This window comes from Euprymna scolopes, chromosome 37, assembly GCF_053919585.1.
Source record: "Euprymna scolopes isolate OS-2025 chromosome 37, ASM5391958v1, whole genome shotgun sequence".
NCBI classification, from domain to species: Eukaryota; Metazoa; Mollusca; class Cephalopoda; order Sepiida; family Sepiolidae; genus Euprymna; species Euprymna scolopes.
This window is the reverse complement of record NC_136518.1, coordinates 50,033,491-50,056,559: the sequence shown is the minus strand read 5'-3', so window position 1 is coordinate 50,056,559 and position 23,069 is coordinate 50,033,491.

Genomic DNA, 23,069 nt, shown 5'->3' with positions numbered 1-23,069 from the left:
CATTTCTATTCTTACAGCTCGCTCCCTAACTGTCTGTCCACCCCTGTCTAGATGTCTGTCCGCTCTGGTGGTCAATCCTCAACTCTCTGAATCTCTCTAAAACTAACTACATCACGTGTTCTCTTTCGTCACCTAATTACGTGTCTCAGACCAACCTAATGTCCCCAACTAGTTATTTGTTTATTCAAAACCCCAAAATAATATTTATACATATTTTACATTTTCACATTCCTTTTGCGATTCACACGTCAATCATTTCTTCCCCAATTTAATTGTTTATTCTTTTAATCATAATAACTGATCCAGCAACCATCCGTCGCTCAAATCAATTAATAAGAATACAATAACAATAATAATAATGTCTTGACCCCGCTTGCCACAGTTAACAGATACTATGCTATGATCACAGCCTAAAGGGTCATAATATTACAATAGTACGAAAGATAATAATGAAAATTATAATAATAGTAGTAATAATAAAGATGAAAATGAAATAGAAGTAAAACTGAAGATAAAATAAAAATAAAGATAAAGACAAAATTAAAAATAAACATTAAAGATCTTTAATTTTGTCTCTTATCTTTATTTTTATCTTCAATTTTACTTCTATTTTATTTTCAACTTTATTATTACTACTATCATTATAATTTTCATTACTATCTTCCCCATGCTACATAGCACCTTCTGTACTCTTCTGATGAGAAGCATTAGGTTTCGAAATGCCCTGGCATAAAGATTCCCTTCTAATAATCTTCAAATTTTGCCTGTATTCCATTATTCAATAAATGATCCATTCTATATCTACCAATATATAGTTTTGTGTCTTCATTTCATACTCTTGTTTTCCTATTATATATATATATATATATATATATATATATTTAACCCTACCCAAATTCCACCATTATTCATTTTTAGATAACACTCATTAGTCCTTATCCTCAAGTAGTCTTAGAGCCTAAATAAGGGGTTACCTCCAAGTAAAAAAAAAGAAAAAAATCTCATAGCTATATCATCAATTTTCTAGATAAACTATACAATATTTATTGTACAAGTATATAAAAAAATGAGTACTCTCTCTCTCTCTCTATCTCTCTCTCTATCTCTGTATCTATCTATTTTACCTTTGTTCGGTTTATGGGTGCATGTCAAACATTAGATCAAGGACACCGGGCATTCCAAACGATAATTACTCTCAAAACACCTCTTACATCATACTTATTTGGCGTTTCTAACCTCCAATTAAGCGTTTGTGAAATTCTCTTACGATTAGCCTTAAGTACAAAACCACCTACTAGTTTAAATAAATAGCGGTTTAGTCAATTATCCTAGATATTCTATTCGTGCGCTGTTTATTTTTTAAGGTCACAGAGTTGGTCAGACGATCGATGGCTAATTTGTAATTTTTACAATTAGGTGACGACGGATTTCAATCATATACTATTTTGACCAAGTCGCACACAAATTTGTGCTCCAAATAGAATGTGACCATCCCAAGTGACCGAGAGCCAAGTATGACATGTCGTCAATATTAGTAGTGATGTTGGGTAACACCAAACTTATACTCTGCTTGGGCAATAGACAGGTGCTGACCTCCTGTCCCCAAGCTCATTTTCCAGACAATCTCTGGCCAGGTGACTGATCTTGTTACAGCGATAGCAACGTGTGCGAATGGTCTGTCCTTTGTGCAATGATTCTTTTTTGTGAACTGTTATCATCATCGTTATAGCTGTTGTTGTTTCGGCCAACTTATTCTCTGGCTTTCTTCAGGTGATTAACCATGACGTATAGGAATGCTGAGTCTTGTAACTTGTACTCACTAATTACTGCCTTCCATAGTTGTCGTCTTACCACGTTTTGGCCAACTGATCTTCCAGCCTGCTTAAGTAGGATTGAAACCGCTATCTTCAGACAATACTGACCTGAATCTGTAGAGACTCAACGCCTCCATCCACTGCGTCACCTCAAAGAAATAAAAAAAAAAATTAGAATGAAAAAATAATGTATATTATTTTAATTGGAATTTATCATTGAGATGAGCATTATTTATATTAATTTATTTATTGTGGACTATTATTCTCATGTTTATTAGTTGCTGTTTCACGACGTTTCAGCCAACTATTCCTCTGATGATGATGAATTCCAATTAAAATAATATATATACCATTCGGTACGGACTCGACCATGGAAGATCAGATACTAAATAAACGTGGATTTATAAGATCAAAAAATCCAACCTTGATCGCCCTTCGGGGCCCGTGGAGACATTGAATCTCTACGGTTCCAGATGAAAATTGTCTGAAGATAGCGGTTTCAATACTACTCCAAGCCGGCCAGAGGCTTACTTGGCCGAAAACGTGATGAGACAACGACAACAACTACGGATGGCAGTGATTGCTGAGAATGCAGTTAGGAGATTCGAATTTCCTATCTGTCGTGGTTACCACCTGACAAAGGCCAGAGAAATAGTTTGCAGAAACGTCGTGAAACAACAACTAATAACAATGAGAATAATAGTCCGCAATAAATAAATTAATATAAAAAAAATAATGGTTTGTCCTTTTCTTTACACTATCTCTAGCGAATTGATTGAGACCTCTGCATCTGTAATAAAATAATAGGTGCTGGGCTCACATCAGACAAGGGTTGAGCAATCTAGGCAGCCTGCATTGCATAATATCTGGTCTTCAGACTAAGATCAAATTATAGTATCTGTATTCAACATTCAACATTTATGTGAGGGCGACTTGAGATGCCTGACTTGGCAAGTCATTGATATGTCGATAAACTAGCTTTTCTGAGTTGATAGTACAGCCTGCATGACACTCTCTGATTTAGAGTGCAGGTCTCAACCTGATTGTTGGTCCTTTAGTTGAAGACCAAGAGGTGAAACGCAGTTCTTCCTCGAGTGCCGACTCACACTAAGAAAACTTCCAAGGTCTACTGACCTCTTATGATCTATACAGAAATTATACAAGACTTTAGTGATGAGCTCATATTTGGATTCACTCGACGAGTGACCATGATAGTCAGGGCAGGATATCCGCTTTTGGTGGAGACTGTATGGGTTTGGATTATCTCAATAATTCTGAGTACACTCTTACCTGATGATTAATCCAAAATGAGGTACACATGAATAAGATAAAATTCAATTCAAGCTTAAGGAATCCTTTTTTCTGTTGTTCTTGGCCTTCAGGCCGGGATCAAACTGTAGTATCTGTTCCGGCAGATACTGCAAGCAAAGACAATATGTGGGGGCAACCCCACATATAAGACCTTGGTCAATGTAGGGGCAACTCTTCATACCAATTGTCACTATCCAGCTTCCCTAATCCGCGGGGAGTTGGTCCCCATTTCCCCTTCACTCCTCACATAAAAAATTGGCCTTGTGCCTAATTTGCTTGGTGGGGGAGCAAATAAATACCCTGTTGTTCTTGGCCTTCGTGCCGGGATCAAAGTGTAGTATCTGTCCTGCAAATGCTGCACTTAAGATAATTTGTACCAGTCAATTGAGGGGAAACCCTCTATACTGAAACAATTATTATTTTTGGTAACCAGAGTGCCCCCTTTTTGCCTACTTTTAGGGGAGCTGGTTTTTTATTCCACATTAAAAACGGCCTTGTGCCTAATTTGCTTTGGTGGAGAAGCAAATAAATACATTAAGGGATGTGCATGATTGCTCTCGCTGTGACAGCACCAATTCTGATTTTTTTTTTTTTACAAAGGCATCACCACTTATCAAGGCCAAATGTCACTCGAGTATAAGGGTCAAAGAGTGTACAGTAGACAATTGGACAATAAAGTAATCGTTAGTAATGGAAATTCGGTAAATTTGTTAACGTATATGAAACGGCTCATCAAAAACTTGTTTACGTTAGACTTGAAGACAGCCATATTGTAGTCAGCTGGAAAGCAGAAGACAATTCCACAGGCGTGCAGTTCTAAGAAAGAAGCTTTGTTCATGGAATCTACGTTTAGGTTTAGGCACAGATAAAGAGTGGGGAAATTATTGATAATGTTTTCTGCTAGACGGGTGTTTCTTGTGAAAGATTGGTGAGGGGGGAGCATAGATTGGAGCTCAGTCGAGCACTTGCCATGAAAATAACGATAAAGCAGAGACAAACTGCAACATCTCTTCTGTGAGAAAGAGGTTGCAGGGAAGAGAAAAGAACATCTACGAGGCTACAAAGTCTATTTTGAACTTATATAGATAGAGAATTGCATCAGCAGTGAGATATCTACTGGATCGACAGAAGGATCCCACCATTTTTCCAGCGGCCTTGGCAACATGAGGCCTCCCCAAGACGAGAGCCATTCATTTCAATTGATACCAGATGGGGATCAGATCGTTGATGATGTAAAGATAAAAGCTTGGTTTTAGATGCATTAAAAGTAACCAGCCACTTCTTTCCCCATTTCGGATCAACATGTAAAAACATAGTAGTTGTTGGTTCTCTCTCCTCTCCTTTTTCGTTGTTGTTAACAGTATTCTCATATAGTAGCAGCAATTGAAAAACACAGTTATTAATAACAACAGCACACATTCATTTGCGGTTTAACAAAATTTTTCATTTACAGTATGCATGCATAGATTAATATTTCATAACACGCTCCCCATTTCCATAAGGAGAAGGAGCAGCTATCCAAAACAAGACCACTTTCTGTCAAAGTTTTTAGAAATAAGAGAAAGGTTTTATTATTATATTCATTACGTGTCACTGAAGACTTCCTGTCAATGATGCAACATCCTGAGCATATAGCTCTGACTCCTACACCTTACGTCCGATCGTGCTACAAATAAACAGTCTAATTAAAATAAAATATAATGAAAATACTAAATTAAGTCTTATAATTAATAATAGTAATATTCATCTTCATTGCGAGAATTTATTGCATTCTTTAAAGTGACAAAGTTTCAGCCGTACCTATTTCTAACTTTCGATTGCAAAACAAACAACATTTCAATTCGAAGTATAATTTTTCAAGTATAAATTAAAACACACAAAGCTCTATTAATAGCTCAATAGTGCAACAATAGAGCTACAAATACATTTTACTATTTTGAAAACAGGAAACAAAACTCGTTATGAATTTGAAAAATATTTTATTATTTATTAGAGCAAAAATTGTATCAGGCCATACTAACATTCACTCAAAATAGACTCTAGTACTCAACCCTGAGTCTAATACTCTTGTGGGTAATTATCACAACACAATATGAGACTATAGATTGTCTAATTTAATAGTTGGAAAATACCCACTTTCTTGTACAATATATTCATTTCTACCTAAACTCGTTATTCATATCTTCCTTTATGACCATTTCCTAGGTCAACAAATATATATATATATATATATATATATATATATATATATATATAGGAAATTTATTACTGTGAGTCCAGAATGAGTTTACATATTGTTTCAGCTAGGGGGAAATCCTCAAAAAGAAGAGGAAATATCCGACTAGCTTCGTCAGAATTCATAGATGGAGTCCATCTATGAATTCTGACGAAGCTAGTCAGATATTTCCTCTTCTTTTTGAGGATTTTCCCCTTGCTGAAACAATATGTAAACTCATTCTGGACTCACAGTAATAAATTTCCTATATACTGCTCTAGCTACACATTGAGCACTCTAGTCCGTTTTTTCACCACTGGTAAATATATATATATATATATATATATATATATATATATATATATATATATATATACACTTGTGCCCGATATTATTCATACCCCTCGGATCTTTGAGATTTCTATAAGAATATTGCTCAAACCAGAAGGTAGACAATATTAAAGGGATTTCAAACAATAAATCAAGCATAAGCATTTAATTTAAACTCAACAAATAAATAAATTATGCAAGTTTGAAACATTATACAAAGAAAAACAATAATGGCACTAGTTCAAAATTATTCATACCTCTCTTACTAATAGTCAATAGCATGCCCTTTATTCTTAATAACTGCCTGTAACCGTTTTGGATATTTATCAACAAGGTTTTTACAAGCATCAACACTGATTTTTGACCATTCTTCAATGCAGTAGTTCTCTTAATCCCTCAAATTTCTAGGTTTCCGCTTTTTAACCTCAGTTTTCAATATGTGCCAGAGGTTTTCGATAGGGTTCAGGTCGGGACTCTGGCTAGGCCATTCCAAAACATTAATTTGATTATCCTCAAACCATTTCTTGACTATTTTGGCAGTATGTTTTGGATTATTATCCTGTTGAAGGACCCAGTTTGGTCCTAAATGGAGCTTCTCCGCATCCTGTCTAATGTTTTTCTGGAGTATCTCCAAATATTGCTCCTTCTTCATGGTTCCATCAATCTTGACCAAACTACCTGGACCACTAGCCGAAAAGGAGCCCCAAAACATTAGGCTACCACCACCATGTTTCACCGTGGGTATGGTGTTCTTTGGGTTGTAAGCTTCTCCTTTCTTCCTCCAAACGTAAGAAGCATCCATATGGCCAAACAATTCAATTTTTGTTTCGTCAGTCCACAAAATACTTGAGAAAACGGACTCTGGAGAATTCACATGGGTCCTAGCAAACTTTAGACGTGCTGCAAGGTGTTTTCCGGTGTGCAATGGAGTCCTTCTTGGTCTTCTTCCTTTCAGACCATTTTCATGCAGAGTCCTTTGCAATGTTTGCCTTGATATTTTTATGCCAGAAGACTCCAGATTTTCTAAAATGTCCTTAGTAGTGGTGGTTGGATTTGCATTAACACTTCTTACAATATTCCTGGTGGCTCTAGCAGACAGTTTCCTTTTCCTTCCTCTACCAATCAAGTTGTTTGTTGTGTGGTGGCTCTAGAATTTTTTGATGATGCTCTGTACTGTTGCTGTAGGGACCTCAAATTTCTTGGAAATTGACTTGTAACCTAAACCATCCTTATGTGAATTCACAATTTTAGTCCTAAGATCATTACTAAGCTCTTTTTTTTCCCCATTCTAATAATTTTTATTCTTTTATTGGTTTTCAGTTGATATCATTTTAATTTCTGAAAAAATGCAAAAAACGCAATGAAATTAATCAAAGGTTGTATAAAAGCATTCAAAATAAGAATCAAACAGGAAACAAACAGTAAGAAACTCGATTAATACTGAAAAAATAAGGGGGTATGATTATTTTTGAACATTGCAGATTTTATAAATAGCTGTATATTTCTTTTATTACAAGTATCCCGAGATTTTAAAATGACGAAAATGATCAGAAGAGGTTTATTAAGAATATGTATCAATATGGACGTAAACAATAAATTCTTACAAAGTTACACCTAATAAACTCAATTTTCAAGGGGGGGTATGAATAATATCGGGCACAAGTGTATATATATATATATATATCCATCCATTATTAATCTAACACCAATTGTTAACTGGGAATTTTTTAAAATCTAAAACCTGTTGTTCCTTGAATTCCTCCTGTTTTCTGTGCTTGAATGGAAAATTGTTTATCACAAAATTTAAGGATAGGGATAGGTTCTTAAATATTAAAAAAAAACTAAAACAAGAGACATCGATTAATTGCAGGGCACCATAAATTACACCTCCTAAGCCACTTACTTACTCCACCCTCTTAATTCATCTCTAATTTTATTGCACAACTTTTTCTGGTTACTAAATTTTGCACAAACTGGTAAATCTACTAAATTTCTGAACTACACCTTCTTTGTAATATGTTTATAGTATGTTCCTAACCCATACCTACGGCTCAAAATTCAGTTCTTTTTGTCCTTGGCCTGTTTTATTTAATTGTTATGTTGCTTTACTGATGTTGTTATTTTTGTAAGCTTGTTTGTTTATCTTTTCTCTCCTTTCTTTACGATGATGTACTCATACATACTTTTATATATTATTATCTTATATCTTATGTATATATGTGTTGCACTATACCCGTCCCAGGGTAGGTAAAATTATTTCTATCATGTGTAATACAATACCCATCCCAGGGTAGGTAAAATTATTTCTATTATGTGTTGTACAAAACCCGTCCCAGGGTAGATAAAATAATTTCTATCATGTGTTGTACAAAACCCGTCCCAGGGTAGATAAAATAATTTCTATCATGAGTTGTACAATACCGTTCTAGGGTAAATAAAATTAGGTCATATATGTATTATATATCACCCCTTCTCAAGTAAGGTAAACTTATTTCATATATTTGTTGCATAATACCTGCACTAGGAAAGGTTAAAATTGATTCATATATGCATTGTACAATACCCGTTCTAGGGTAGGTAAAATATTTTTTCTTCGGGACAGCAAATGATAGATAATCCTAAAAAAAACCCAATATCCTACAAAAAACTGCTATTTCCAAACGCAACTCTATTTTAATGTTTGTTTTCTATGGTCCTGAGAAACGCTGGGTAGCCCTAACTTTTAAAACTAATTTCTCACTCACCTCTAATCCTTAACTATTAATAATTAAATTTCTAATCCTTAACTATAATTAATTAAATTTCAAATCCTTAACTATTATTAATCAAATTTCTAATCCATAACTATTGATAACCAAATTTGTAATCCTTAACTATTAATGATTAAATTTCAAATCCTTAACTATTAATAATTAAATTTCTAATCCATAACTATTAATAATTAAATTTCTAATCCATAACTATTAATAATTAAATTTCTAATCCATAACTATTAATAATTAAATTTCTAATCCTTAACTATTAATAATTATATTTCTAATCCTTAACTATTAATAATTATATTTCTAATCCATAACTATTAATAATTAAATTTCTAATCCATAACTATTAATAATTAAATTTCAAATCCTTAACTATTAATAATCAAATTTATAATCCATAACTATTAATAATTAAATTTCTAATCCATAACTATTAATAATTAAATTTCTAATCCATAACTATGTACTTTTAAAATTACAAATTACTCCATAAGTTTACATCTGGGGTTGATTTGTGGTAATTTATTTATGATAAACATTAAGTGTTGGATTTGTTCATTATACTAATTGTTAAATTATTATTTCATAAATTTTACATTATTATCATTATTATTATTATCATTATTATTATTATTATTATCATCATTATTATTATCATTATTATTATTATTATTATCATCATTATTATTACGGCTTTAATTATATTCAATTCGTTTTTTATCACCTGTAAATAAAAATTAAAAAGTTTAATCTAAACTCAATTTTTCTAGCAATATCACTAAAATTATCTCAAATCTATGGTCTCCCTTGTCAAACTTTCACAAAAACCACTCGACTAGCTACAACCACTATATAATATTTCCCCAACTCTCTATCTGTGCCTAAATCTACATGCAGATCCCATGAAAATAGCTTCTTTCCCAGAACTGCCCACCTGTGGAACTCTATTCCGCTGGCCTGCTTCAAAGTTGAATACAACATGATAGCCTTCTAACCCAACATAAACAAGTTCTTATTGAACCGTTTCCATAAATAATCAAATTCAACCCAATTTGCACCATTACTGATTACTATACTACCACCTTACATTCATTAACCCTTATTCTCGAGTGTCTTCAGGCCTTGAAAAGTGGATACTCCCAAGTAAAAAAAAGTGCCTGCGTGATGAATTTGTCGTTGACCTATTGTTAACTTATATGACCAAGATCCGTCTGGCTTATAAATTTATTTCACAACGTTTCGGCCAACCATTCCTCTGGCTTTTGTCAAGTAGTAACCGCAACGGGAGAGGAACTCCGAATCTCCTAACTGCATTCTCAGCAATTACTGCCCTCCATAGTTGTTGTCGTCTCACCATGTTTGGTCCAATTAAGCCTCTGGCCGGCTTTGGGTAGGATTGAAACTTCTATCTTCAGATAATGCTCACTTGGAACTGTAGAGATTCAACGATTCTATTCACTGCGCCATGGGCCCCGAAGGGCAACACATCAACAACTATGGAAGGCAGTAATTGCTGAGAATGCAGTTAGAAGATTTGGAGTTCCTATCCTGTCGCGGTTACCACCTGATGAAAGCCAGAGAAATAATTGGCTAAAACATTGTGAAACAACAACTAATAAAGATAAGGATAATAGTCTGCAATAAATAAATGAATAAATAATATTCATCTCAATAAACATTCCAATTGATTAAAATAATATATTGTCTAATTGAATCGTCCCCCTAAGTAATCCAAGTTACAAAATTCCCACTGTTTACTATGCTAAAATCACAATGACTAATGTATACCTATTAACCCTTATCCTCGAGCGGCCTCTGGGCCTTGATAAGTGGTGACACCCTTGTAAAAAAAAAAAAAAAAGCATAATAGTCTGCAATAAATAAATGAATAAATAATATTCATCTCAATAAACATTTCAATTGATTAAAATAATATATTGTCTAATTGAATCGTCCCCCTAAGTAATCCAAGTTACAAAATTCCCACTGTTTACTATGCTAAAATCACAATGACTAATGTATACCTATTAACCCTTATCCTCGAGCGGCCTCTGGGCCTTGATAAGTGGTGACACCCTTGTAAAAAAAAAAAAAAAAGCATAATAGTCTGCAATAAATAAATGAATAAATAATATTCATCTCAATAAACATTTCAATTGATTAAAATAATATATTGTCTAATTGAATCGTCCCCCTAAGTAATCCAAGTTACAAAATTCCCACTGTTTACTATGCTAAAATCACAATGACTAATGTATACCTATTAACCCTTATCCTCGAGCGGCCTCTGGGCCTTGATAAGTGGTGACACCCTTGTAAAAAAAAAAAAAAGCATAATAGTCTGCAATAAATAAATGAATAAATAATATTCATCTCAATAAACATTTCAATTGATTAAAATAATATATTGTCTAATTGAATCGTCCCCCTAAGTAATCCAAGTTACAAAATTCCCACTGTTTACTATGCTAAAAGCACAATGACTAATGTATACCTATTAACCCTTATCCTCGAGCGGCCTCTGGGCCTTGATAAGTGGTGACACCCTTGTAAAAAAAAAAAAAGCATAATAGTCTGCAATAAATAAATGAATAAATAATATTCATCTCAATAAACATTTCAATTGATTAAAATAATATATTGTCTAATTGAATCGTCCCCCTAAGTAATCCAAGTTACAAAATTCCCACTGTTTACTATGCTAAAATCACAATGACTAATGTATACCTATTAACCCTTATCCTCGAGCGGCCTCTGGGCCTTGATAAGTGGTGACACCCTTGTAAAAAAAAAAAAAGCATAATAGTCTGCAATAAATAAATGAATAAATAATATTCATCTCAATAAACATTTCAATTGATTAAAATAATATATTGTCTAATTGAATCGTCCCCCTAAGTAATCCAAGTTACAAAATTCCCACTGTTTACTATGCTAAAATCACAATGACTAATGTATACCTATTAACCCTTATCCTCGAGCGGCCTCTGGGCCTTGATAAGTGGTGACACCCTTGTAAAAAAAAAAAAAGCATAATAGTCTGCAATAAATAAATGAATAAATAATATTCATCTCAATAAACATTTCAATTGATTAAAATAATATATTGTCTAATTGAATCGTCCCCCTAAGTAATCCAAGTTACAAAATTCCCACTGTTTACTATGCTAAAATCACAATGACTAATGTATACCTATTAACCCTTATCCTCGAGCGGCCTCTGGGCCTTGATAAGTGGTGACACCCTTGTAAAAAAAAAAAAAAAAGCATAATAGTCTGCAATAAATAAATGAATAAATAATATTCATCTCAATAAACATTTCAATTGATTAAAATAATATATTGTCTAATTGAATCGTCCCCCTAAGTAATCCAAGTTACAAAATTCCCACTGTTTACTATGCTAAAATCACAATGACTAATGTATACCTATTAACCCTTATCCTCGAGCGGCCTCTGGGCCTTGATAAGTGGTGACACCCTTGTAAAAAAAAAAAAAGCATAATAGTCTGCAATAAATAAATGAATAAATAATATTCATCTCAATAAACATTTCAATTGATTAAAATAATATATTGTCTAATTGAATCGTCCCCCTAAGTAATCCAAGTTACAAAATTCCCACTGTTTACTATGCTAAAATCACAATGACTAATGTATACCTATTAACCCTTATCCTCGAGCGGCCTCTGGGCCTTGATAAGTGGTGACACCCTTGTAAAAAAAAAAAAAAGCATAATAGTCTGCAATAAATAAATGAATAAATAATATTCATCTCAATAAACATTTCAATTGATTAAAATAATATATTGTCTAATTGAATCGTCCCCCTAAGTAATCCAAGTTACAAAATTCCCACTGTTTACTATGCAAAAATCACAATGACTAATGTATACCTATTAACCCTTATCCTCGAGCGGCCTCTGGGCCTTGATAAGTGGTGACACCCTTGTAAAAAAAAAAAAAAGCATAATAGTCTGCAATAAATAAATGAATAAATAATATTCATCTCAATAAACATTTCAATTGATTAAAATAATATATTGTCTAATTGAATCGTCCCCCTAAGTAATCCAAGTTACAAAATTCCCACTGTTTACTATGCTAAAAGCACAATGACTAATGTATACCTATTAACCCTTATCCTCGAGCGGCCTCTGGGCCTTGATAAGTGGTGACACCCTTGTAAAAAAAAAAAAAGCATAATAGTCTGCAATAAATAAATGAATAAATAATATTCATCTCAATAAACATTTCAATTGATTAAAATAATATATTGTCTAATTGAATCGTCCCCCTAAGTAATCCAAGTTACAAAATTCCCACTGTTTACTATGCTAAAATCACAATGACTAATGTATACCTATTAACCCTTATCCTCGAGCGGCCTCTGGGCCTTGATAAGTGGTGACACCCTTGTAAAAAAAAAAAAAAGCATAATAGTCTGCAATAAATAAATGAATAAATAATATTCATCTCAATAAACATTTCAATTGATTAAAATAATATATTGTCTAATTGAATCGTCCCCCTAAGTAATCCAAGTTACAAAATTCCCACTGTTTACTATGCAAAAATCACAATGACTAATGTATACCTATTAACCCTTATCCTCGAGCGGCCTCTGGGCCTTGATAAGTGGTGACACCCTTGTAAAAAAAAAAAAAAGCATAATAGTCTGCAATAAATAAATGAATAAATAATATTCATCTCAATAAACATTTCAATTGATTAAAATAATATATTGTCTAATTGAATCGTCCCCCTAAGTAATCCAAGTTACAAAATTCCCACTGTTTACTATGCTAAAAGCACAATGACTAATGTATACCTATTAACCCTTATCCTCGAGCGGCCTCTGGGCCTTGATAAGTGGTGACACCCTTGTAAAAAAAAAAAAAAGCATAATAGTCTGCAATAAATAAATGAATAAATAATATTCATCTCAATAAACATTTCAATTGATTAAAATAATATATTGTCTAATTGAATCGTCCCCCTAAGTAATCCAAGTTACAAAATTCCCACTGTTTACTATGCTAAAATCACAATGACTAATGTATACCTATTAACCCTTATCCTCGAGCGGCCTCTGGGCCTTGATAAGTGGTGACACCCTTGTAAAAAAAAAAAAAGCATAATAGTCTGCAATAAATAAATGAATAAATAATATTCATCTCAATAAACATTTCAATTGATTAAAATAATATATTGTCTAATTGAATCGTCCCCCTAAGTAATCCAAGTTACAAAATTCCCACTGTTTACTATGCTAAAATCACAATGACTAATGTATACCTATTAACCCTTATCCTCGAGCGGCCTCTGGGCCTTGATAAGTGGTGACACCCTTGTAAAAAAAAAAAAAAGCATAATAGTCTGCAATAAATAAATGAATAAATAATATTCATCTCAATAAACATTTCAATTGATTAAAATAATATATTGTCTAATTGAATCGTCCCCCTAAGTAATCCAAGTTACAAAATTCCCACTGTTTACTATGCTAAAATCACAATGACTAATGTATACCTATTAACCCTTATCCTCGAGCGGCCTCTGGGCCTTGATAAGTGGTGACACCCTTGTAAAAAAAAAAAAAGCATAATAGTCTGCAATAAATAAATGAATAAATAATATTCATCTCAATAAACATTTCAATTGATTAAAATAATATATTGTCTAATTGAATCGTCCCCCTAAGTAATCCAAGTTACAAAATTCCCACTGTTTACTATGCTAAAATCACAATGACTAATGTATACCTATTAACCCTTATCCTCGAGCGGCCTCTGGGCCTTGATAAGTGGTGACACCCTTGTAAAAAAAAAAAAAGCATAATAGTCTGCAATAAATAAATGAATAAATAATATTCATCTCAATAAACATTTCAATTGATTAAAATAATATATTGTCTAATTGAATCGTCCCCCTAAGTAATCCAAGTTACAAAATTCCCACTGTTTACTATGCTAAAATCACAATGACTAATGTATACCTATTAACCCTTATCCTCGAGCGGCCTCTGGGCCTTGATAAGTGGTGACACCCTTGTAAAAAAAAAAAAAGCATAATAGTCTGCAATAAATAAATGAATAAATAATATTCATCTCAATAAACATTTCAATTGATTAAAATAATATATTGTCTAATTGAATCGTCCCCCTAAGTAATCCAAGTTACAAAATTCCCACTGTTTACTATGCTAAAATCACAATGACTAATGTATACCTATTAACCCTTATCCTCGAGCGGCCTCTGGGCCTTGATAAGTGGTGACACCCTTGTAAAAAAAAAAAAAAAGCATAATAGTCTGCAATAAATAAATGAATAAATAATATTCATCTCAATAAACATTTCAATTGATTAAAATAATATATTGTCTAATTGAATCGTCCCCCTAAGTAATCCAAGTTACAAAATTCCCACTGTTTACTATGCAAAAATCACAATGACTAATGTATACCTATTAACCCTTATCCTCGAGCGGCCTCTGGGCCTTGATAAGTGGTGACACCCTTGTAAAAAAAAAAAAAAAGCATAATAGTCTGCAATAAATAAATGAATAAATAATATTCATCTCAATAAACATTTCAATTGATTAAAATAATATATTGTCTAATTGAATCGTCCCCCTAAGTAATCCAAGTTACAAAATTCCCACTGTTTACTATGCTAAAATCACAATGACTAATGTATACCTATTAACCCTTATCCTCGAGCGGCCTCTGGGTCTTGATAAGTGGTGACACCCTTGTAAAAAAAAAAAAAAGCATAATAGTCTGCAATAAATAAATGAATAAATAATATTCATCTCAATAAACATTTCAATTGATTAAAATAATATATTGTCTAATTGAATCGTCCCCCTAAGTAATCAGAGTTACAAAATTCCCACTGTTTACTATTCTAAAATCACAATGACTAATGTATACCTATTAACCCTTATCCTCGAGCGGCCTCTGGGCCTTGATAAGTGGTGACACCCTTGTAAAAAAAAAAAAAAAGCATAATAGTCTGCAATAAATAAATGAATAAATAATATTCATCTCAATAAACATTTCAATTGATTAAAATAATATATTGTCTAATTGAATCGTCCCCCTAAGTAATCCAAGTTACAAAATTCCCACTGTTTACTATGCTAAAATCACAATGACTAATGTATACCTATTAACCCTTATCCTCGAGCGGCCTCTGGGCCTTGATAAGTGGTGACACCCTTGTAAAAAAAAAAAAAAGCATAATAGTCTGCAATAAATAAATGAATAAATAATATTCATCTCAATAAACATTTCAATTGATTAAAATAATATATTGTCTAATTGAATCGTCCCCCTAAGTAATCCAAGTTACAAAATTCCCACTGTTTACTATGCTAAAATCACAATGACTAATGTATACCTATTAACCCTTATCCTCGAGCGGCCTCTGGGCCTTGATAAGTGGTGACACCCTTGTAAAAAAAAAAAAAAAGCATAATAGTCTGCAATAAATAAATGAATAAATAATATTCATCTCAATAAACATTTCAATTGATTAAAATAATATATTGTCTAATTGAATCGTCCCCCTAAGTAATCCAAGTTACAAAATTCCCACTGTTTACTATGCTAAAATCACAATGACTAATGTATACCTATTAACCCTTATCCTCGAGCGGCCTCTGGGCCTTGATAAGTGGTGACACCCTTGTAAAAAAAAAAAAAAGCATAATAGTCTGCAATAAATAAATGAATAAATAATATTCATCTCAATAAACATTTCAATTGATTAAAATAATATATTGTCTAATTGAATCGTCCCCCTAAGTAATCCAAGTTACAAAATTCCCACTGTTTACTATGCTAAAATCACAATGACTAATGTATACCTATTAACCCTTATCCTCGAGCGGCCTCTGGGCCTTGATAAGTGGTGACACCCTTGTAAAAAAAAAAAAAAAGCATAATAGTCTGCAATAAATAAATGAATAAATAATATTCATCTCAATAAACATTTCAATTGATTAAAATAATATATTGTCTAATTGAATCGTCCCCCTAAGTAATCCAAGTTACAAAATTCCCACTGTTTACTATGCTAAAATCACAATGACTAATGTATACCTATTAACCCTTATCCTCGAGCGGCCTCTGGGCCTTGATAAGTGGTGACACCCTTGTAAAAAAAAAAAAAAGCATAATAGTCTGCAATAAATAAATGAATAAATAATATTCATCTCAATAAACATTTCAATTGATTAAAATAATATATTGTCTAATTGAATCGTCCCCCTAAGTAATCCAAGTTACAAAATTCCCACTGTTTACTATGCTAAAATCACAATGACTAATGTATACCTATTAACCCTTATCCTCGAGCGGCCTCTGGGCCTTGATAAGTGGTGACACCCTTGTAAAAAAAAAAAAAAAAGCATAATAGTCTGCAATAAATAAATGAATAAATAATATTCATCTCAATAAACATTTCAATTGATTAAAATAATATATTGTCTAATTGAATCGTCCCCCTAAGTAATCCAAGTTACAAAATTCCCACTGTTTACTATGCTAAAATCACAATGACTAATGTATACCTATTAACCCTTATCCTCGAGCGGCCTCTGGGCCTTGATAAGTGGTGACACCCTTGTAAAAAAAAAAAAAAAGCATAATAGTCTGCAATAAATAAATGAATAAATAATATTCATCTCAATAAACATTTCAATTGATTAAAATAATATATTGTCTAATTGAATCGTCCCCCTAAGTAATCCAAGTTACAAAATTCCCACTGTTTACTATGCTAAAATCACAATGACTAATGTATACCTATTAACCCTTATCCTCGAGCGGCCTCTGGGCCTTGATAAGTGGTGACACCCTTGTAAAAAAAAAAAAAAAAGCATAATAGTCTGCAATAAATAAATGAATAAATAATATTCATCTCAATAAACATTTCAATTGATTAAAATAATATATTGTCTAATTGAATCGTCCCCCTAAGTAATCCAAGTTACAAAATTCCCACTGTTTACTATGCTAAAATCACAATGACTAATGTATACCTATTAACCCTTATCCTCGAGCGGCCTCTGGGCCTTGATAAGTGGTGACACCCTTGTAAAAAAAAAAAAAAAGCATAATAGTCTGCAATAAATAAATGAATAAATAATATTCATCTCAATAAACATTTCAATTGATTAAAATAATATATTGTCTAATTGAATCGTCCCCCTAAGTAATCCAAGTTACAAAATTCCCACTGTTTACTATGCTAAAATCACAATGACTAATGTATACCTATTAACCCTTATCCTCGAGCGGCCTCTGGGCCTTGATAAGTGGTGACACCCTTGTAAAAAAAAAAAAAAAGCATAATAGTCTGCAATAAATAAATGAATAAATAATATTCATCTCAATAAACATTTCAATTGATTAAAATAATATATTGTCTAATTGAATCGTCCCCCTAAGTAATCCAAGTTACAAAATTCCCACTGTTTACTATGCTAAAAGCACAATGACTAATGTATACCTATTAACCCTTATCCTCGAGCGGCCTCTGGGCCTTGATAAGTGGTGACACCCTTGTAAAAAAAAAAAAAAAAGCATAATAGTCTGCAATAAATAAATGAATAAATAATATTCATCTCAATAAACATTTCAATTGATTAAAATAATATATTGTCTAATTGAATCGTCCCCCTAAGTAATCCAAGTTACAAAATTCCCACTGTTTACTATGCTAAAATCACAATGACTAATGTATACCTATTAACCCTTATCCTCGAGCGGCCTCTGGGCCTTGATAAGTGGTGACACCCTTGTAAAAAAAAAAAAAAAGCATAATAGTCTGCAATAAATAAATGAATAAATAATATTCATCTCAATAAACATTTCAATTGATTAAAATAATATATTGTCTAATTGAATCGTCCCCCTAAGTAATCCAAGTTACAAAATTCCCACTGTTTACTATGCTAAAATCACAATGACTAATGTATACCTATTAACCCTTATCCTCGAGCGGCCTCTGGGCCTTGATAAGTGGTGACACCCTTGTAAAAAAAAAAAAAAAAGCATAATAGTCTGCAATAAATAAATGAATAAATAATATTCATCTCAATAAACATTTCAATTGATTAAAATAATATATTGTCTAATTGAATCGTCCCCCTAAGTAATCCAAGTTACAAAATTCCCACTGTTTACTATGCTAAAATCACAATGACTAATGTATACCTATTAACCCTTATCCTCGAGCGGCCTCTGGGCCTTGATAAGTGGTGACACCCTTGTAAAAAAAAAAAAAAAGCATAATAGTCTGCAATAAATAAATGAATAAATAATATTCATCTCAATAAACATTTCAATTGATTAAAATAATATATTGTCTAATTGAATCGTCCCCCTAAGTAATCCAAGTTACAAAATTCCCACTGTTTACTATGCTAAAATCACAATGACTAATGTATACCTATTAACCCTTATCCTCGAGCGGCCTCTGGGCCTTGATAAGTGGTGACACCCTTGTAAAAAAAAAAAAAAAGCATAATAGTCTGCAATAAATAAATGAATAAATAATATTCATCTCAATAAACATTTCAATTGATTAAAATAATATATTGTCTAATTGAATCGTCCCCCTAAGTAATCCAAGTTACAAAATTCCCACTGTTTACTATGCTAAAATCACAATGACTAATGTATACCTATTAACCCTTATCCTCGAGCGGCCTCTGGGCCTTGATAAGTGGTGACACCCTTGTAAAAAAAAAAAAAGCATAATAGTCTGCAATAAATAAATGAATAAATAATATTCATCTCAATAAACATTTCAATTGATTAAAATAATATATTGTCTAATTGAATCGTCCCCCTAAGTAATCCAAGTTACAAAATTCCCACTGTTTACTATGCTAAAATCACAATGACTAATGTATACCTATTAACCCTTATCCTCGAGCGGCCTCTGGGCCTTGATAAGTGGTGACACCCTTGTAAAAAAAAAAAAAAAGCATAATAGTCTGCAATAAATAAATGAATAAATAATATTCATCTCAATAAACATTTCAATTGATTAAAATAATATATTGTCTAATTGAATCGTCCCCCTAAGTAATCCAAGTTACAAAATTCCCACTGTTTACTATGCTAAAATCACAATGACTAATGTATACCTATTAACCCTTATCCTCGAGCGGCCTCTGGGCCTTGATAAGTGGTGACACCCTTGTAAAAAAAAAAAAAAAAAGCATAATAGTCTGCAATAAATAAATGAATAAATAATATTCATCTCAATAAACATTTCAATTGATTAAAATAATATATTGTCTAATTGAATCGTCCCCCTAAGTAATCCAAGTTACAAAATTCCCACTGTTTACTATGCTAAAATCACAATGACTAATGTATACCTATTAACCCTTATCCTCGAGCGGCCTCTGGGCCTTGATAAGTGGTGACACCCTTGTAAAAAAAAAAAAAAAAGCATAATAGTCTGCAATAAATAAATGAATAAATAATATTCATCTCAATAAACATTTCAATTGATTAAAATAATATATTGTCTAATTGAATCGTCCCCCTAAGTAATCCAAGTTACAAAATTCCCACTGTTTACTATGCTAAAATCACAATGACTAATGTATACCTATTAACCCTTATCCTCGAGCGGCCTCTGGGCCTTGATAAGTGGTGACACCCTTGTAAAAAAAAAAAAAAAGCATAATAGTCTGCAATAAATAAATGAATAAATAATATTCATCTCAATAAACATTTCAATTGATTAAAATAATATATTGTCTAATTGAATCGTCCCCCTAAGTAATCCAAGTTACAAAATTCCCACTGTTTACTATGCTAAAATCACAATGACTAATGTATACCTATTAACCCTTATCCTCGAGCGGCCTCTGGGCCTTGATAAGTGGTGACACCCTTGTAAAAAAAAAAAAAAAAGCATAATAGTCTGCAATAAATAAATGAATAAATAATATTCATCTCAATAAACATTTCAATTGATTAAAATAATATATTGTCTAATTGAATCGTCCCCCTAAGTAATCCAAGTTACAAAATTCCCACTGTTTACTATGCTAAAATCACAATGACTAATGTATACCTATTAACCCTTATCCTCGAGCGGCCTCTGGGCCTTGATAAGTGGTGACACCCTTGTAAAAAAAAAAAAAAAGCATAATAGTCTGCAATAAATAAATGAATAAATAATATTCATCTCAATAAACATTTCAATTGATTAAAATAATATATTGTCTAATTGAATCGTCTCCCTAAGTAATCCAAGTTACAAAATTCCCACTGTTTACTATGCTAAAATCACAATGACTAATGTATACCTATTAACCCTTATCCTCGAGCGGCCTCTGGGCCTTGATAAGTGGTGACACCCTTGTAAAAAAAAAAAAAAAAGCATAATAGTCTGCAATAAATAAATGAATAAATAATATTCATCTCAATAAACATTTCAATTGATTAAAATAATATATTGTCTAATTGAATCGTCCCCCTAAGTAATCCAAGTTACAAAATTCCCACTGTTTACTATGCTAAAATCACAATGACTAATGTATACCTATTAACCCTTATCCTCGAGCGGCCTCTGGGCCTTGATAAGTGGTGACACCCTTGTAAAAAAAAAAAAAAAAGCATAATAGTCTGCAATAAATAAATGAATAAATAATATTCATCTCAATAAACATTTCAATTAATTAAAATAATATATTGTCTAATTGAATCGTCCCCCTAAGTAATCCAAGTTACAAAATTCCCACTGTTTACTATGCTAAAATCACAATGACTAATGTATACCTATTAACCCTTATCCTCGAGCGGCCTCTGGGCCTTGATAAGTGGTGACACCCTTGTAAAAAAAAAAAAAAAGCATAATAGTCTGCAATAAATAAATGAATAAATAATATTCATCTCAATAAACATTTCAATTGATTAAAATAATATATTGTCTAATTGAATCGTCCCCCTAAGTAATCCAAGTTACAAAATTCCCACTGTTTACTATGCTAAAATCACAATGACTAATGTATACCTATTAACCCTTATCCTCGAGCGGCCTCTGGGCCTTGATAAGTGGTGACACCCTTGTAAAAAAAAAAAAAAAGCATAATAGTCTGCAATAAATAAATGAATAAATAATATTCATCTCAATAAACATTTCAATTAATTAAAATAATATATTGTCTAATTGAATCGTCCCCCTAAGTAATCCAAGTTACAAAATTCCCACTGTTTACTATGCTAAAATCACAATGACTAATGTATACCTATTAACCCTTATCCTCGAGCGGCCTCTGGGCCTTGATAAGTGGTGACACCCTTGTAAAAAAAAAAAAAAAGCATAATAGTCTGCAATAAATAAATGAATAAATAATATTCATCTCAATAAACATTTCAATTGATTAAAATAATATATTGTCTAATTGAATCGTCCCCCTAAGTAATCCAAGTTACAAAATTCCCACTGTTTACTATGCTAAAATCACAATGACTAATGTATACCTATTAACCCTTATCCTCGAGCGGCCTCTGGGCCTTGATAAGTGGTGACACCCTTGTAAAAAAAAAAAAAAAGCATAATAGTCTGCAATAAATAAATGAATAAATAATATTCATCTCAATAAACATTTCAATTGATTAAAATAATATATTGTCTAATTGAATCGTCCCCCTAAGTAATCCAAGTTACAAAATTCCCACTGTTTACTATGCTAAAATCACAATGACTAATGTATACCTATTAACCCTTATCCTCGAGCGGCCTCTGGGCCTTGATAAGTGGTGACACCCTTGTAAAAAAAAAAAAAAGCATAATAGTCTGCAATAAATAAATGAATAAATAATATTCATCTCAATAAACATTTCAATTGATTAAAATAATATATTGTCTAATTGAATCGTCCCCCTAAGTAATCCAAGTTACAAAATTCCCACTGTTTACTATGCTAAAATCACAATGACTAATGTATACCTATTAACCCTTATCCTCGAGCGGCCTCTGGGCCTTGATAAGTGGTGACACCCTTGTAAAAAAAAAAAAAAGCATAATAGTCTGCAATAAATAAATGAATAAATAATATTCATCTCAATAAACATTTCAATTGATTAAAATAATATATTGTCTAATTGAATCGTCCCCCTAAGTAATCCAAGTTACAAAATTCCCACTGTTTACTATGCTAAAATCACAATGACTAATGTATACCTATTAACCCTTATCCTCGAGCGGCCTCTGGGCCTTGATAAGTGGTGACACCCTTGTAAAAAAAAAAAAAAAGCATAATAGTCTGCAATAAATAAATGAATAAATAATATTCATCTCAATAAACATTTCAATTGATTAAAATAATATATTGTCTAATTGAATCGTCCCCCTAAGTAATCCAAGTTACAAAATTCCCACTGTTTACTATGCTAAAATCACAATGACTAATGTATACCTATTAACCCTTATCCTCGAGCGGCCTCTGGGCCTTGATAAGTGGTGACACCCTTGTAAAAAAAAAAAAAAAGCATAATAGTCTGCAATAAATAAATGAATAAATAATATTTATCTCAATAAACATTTCAATTAATTAAAATAATATATTGTCTAATTGAATCGTCCCCCTAAGTAATC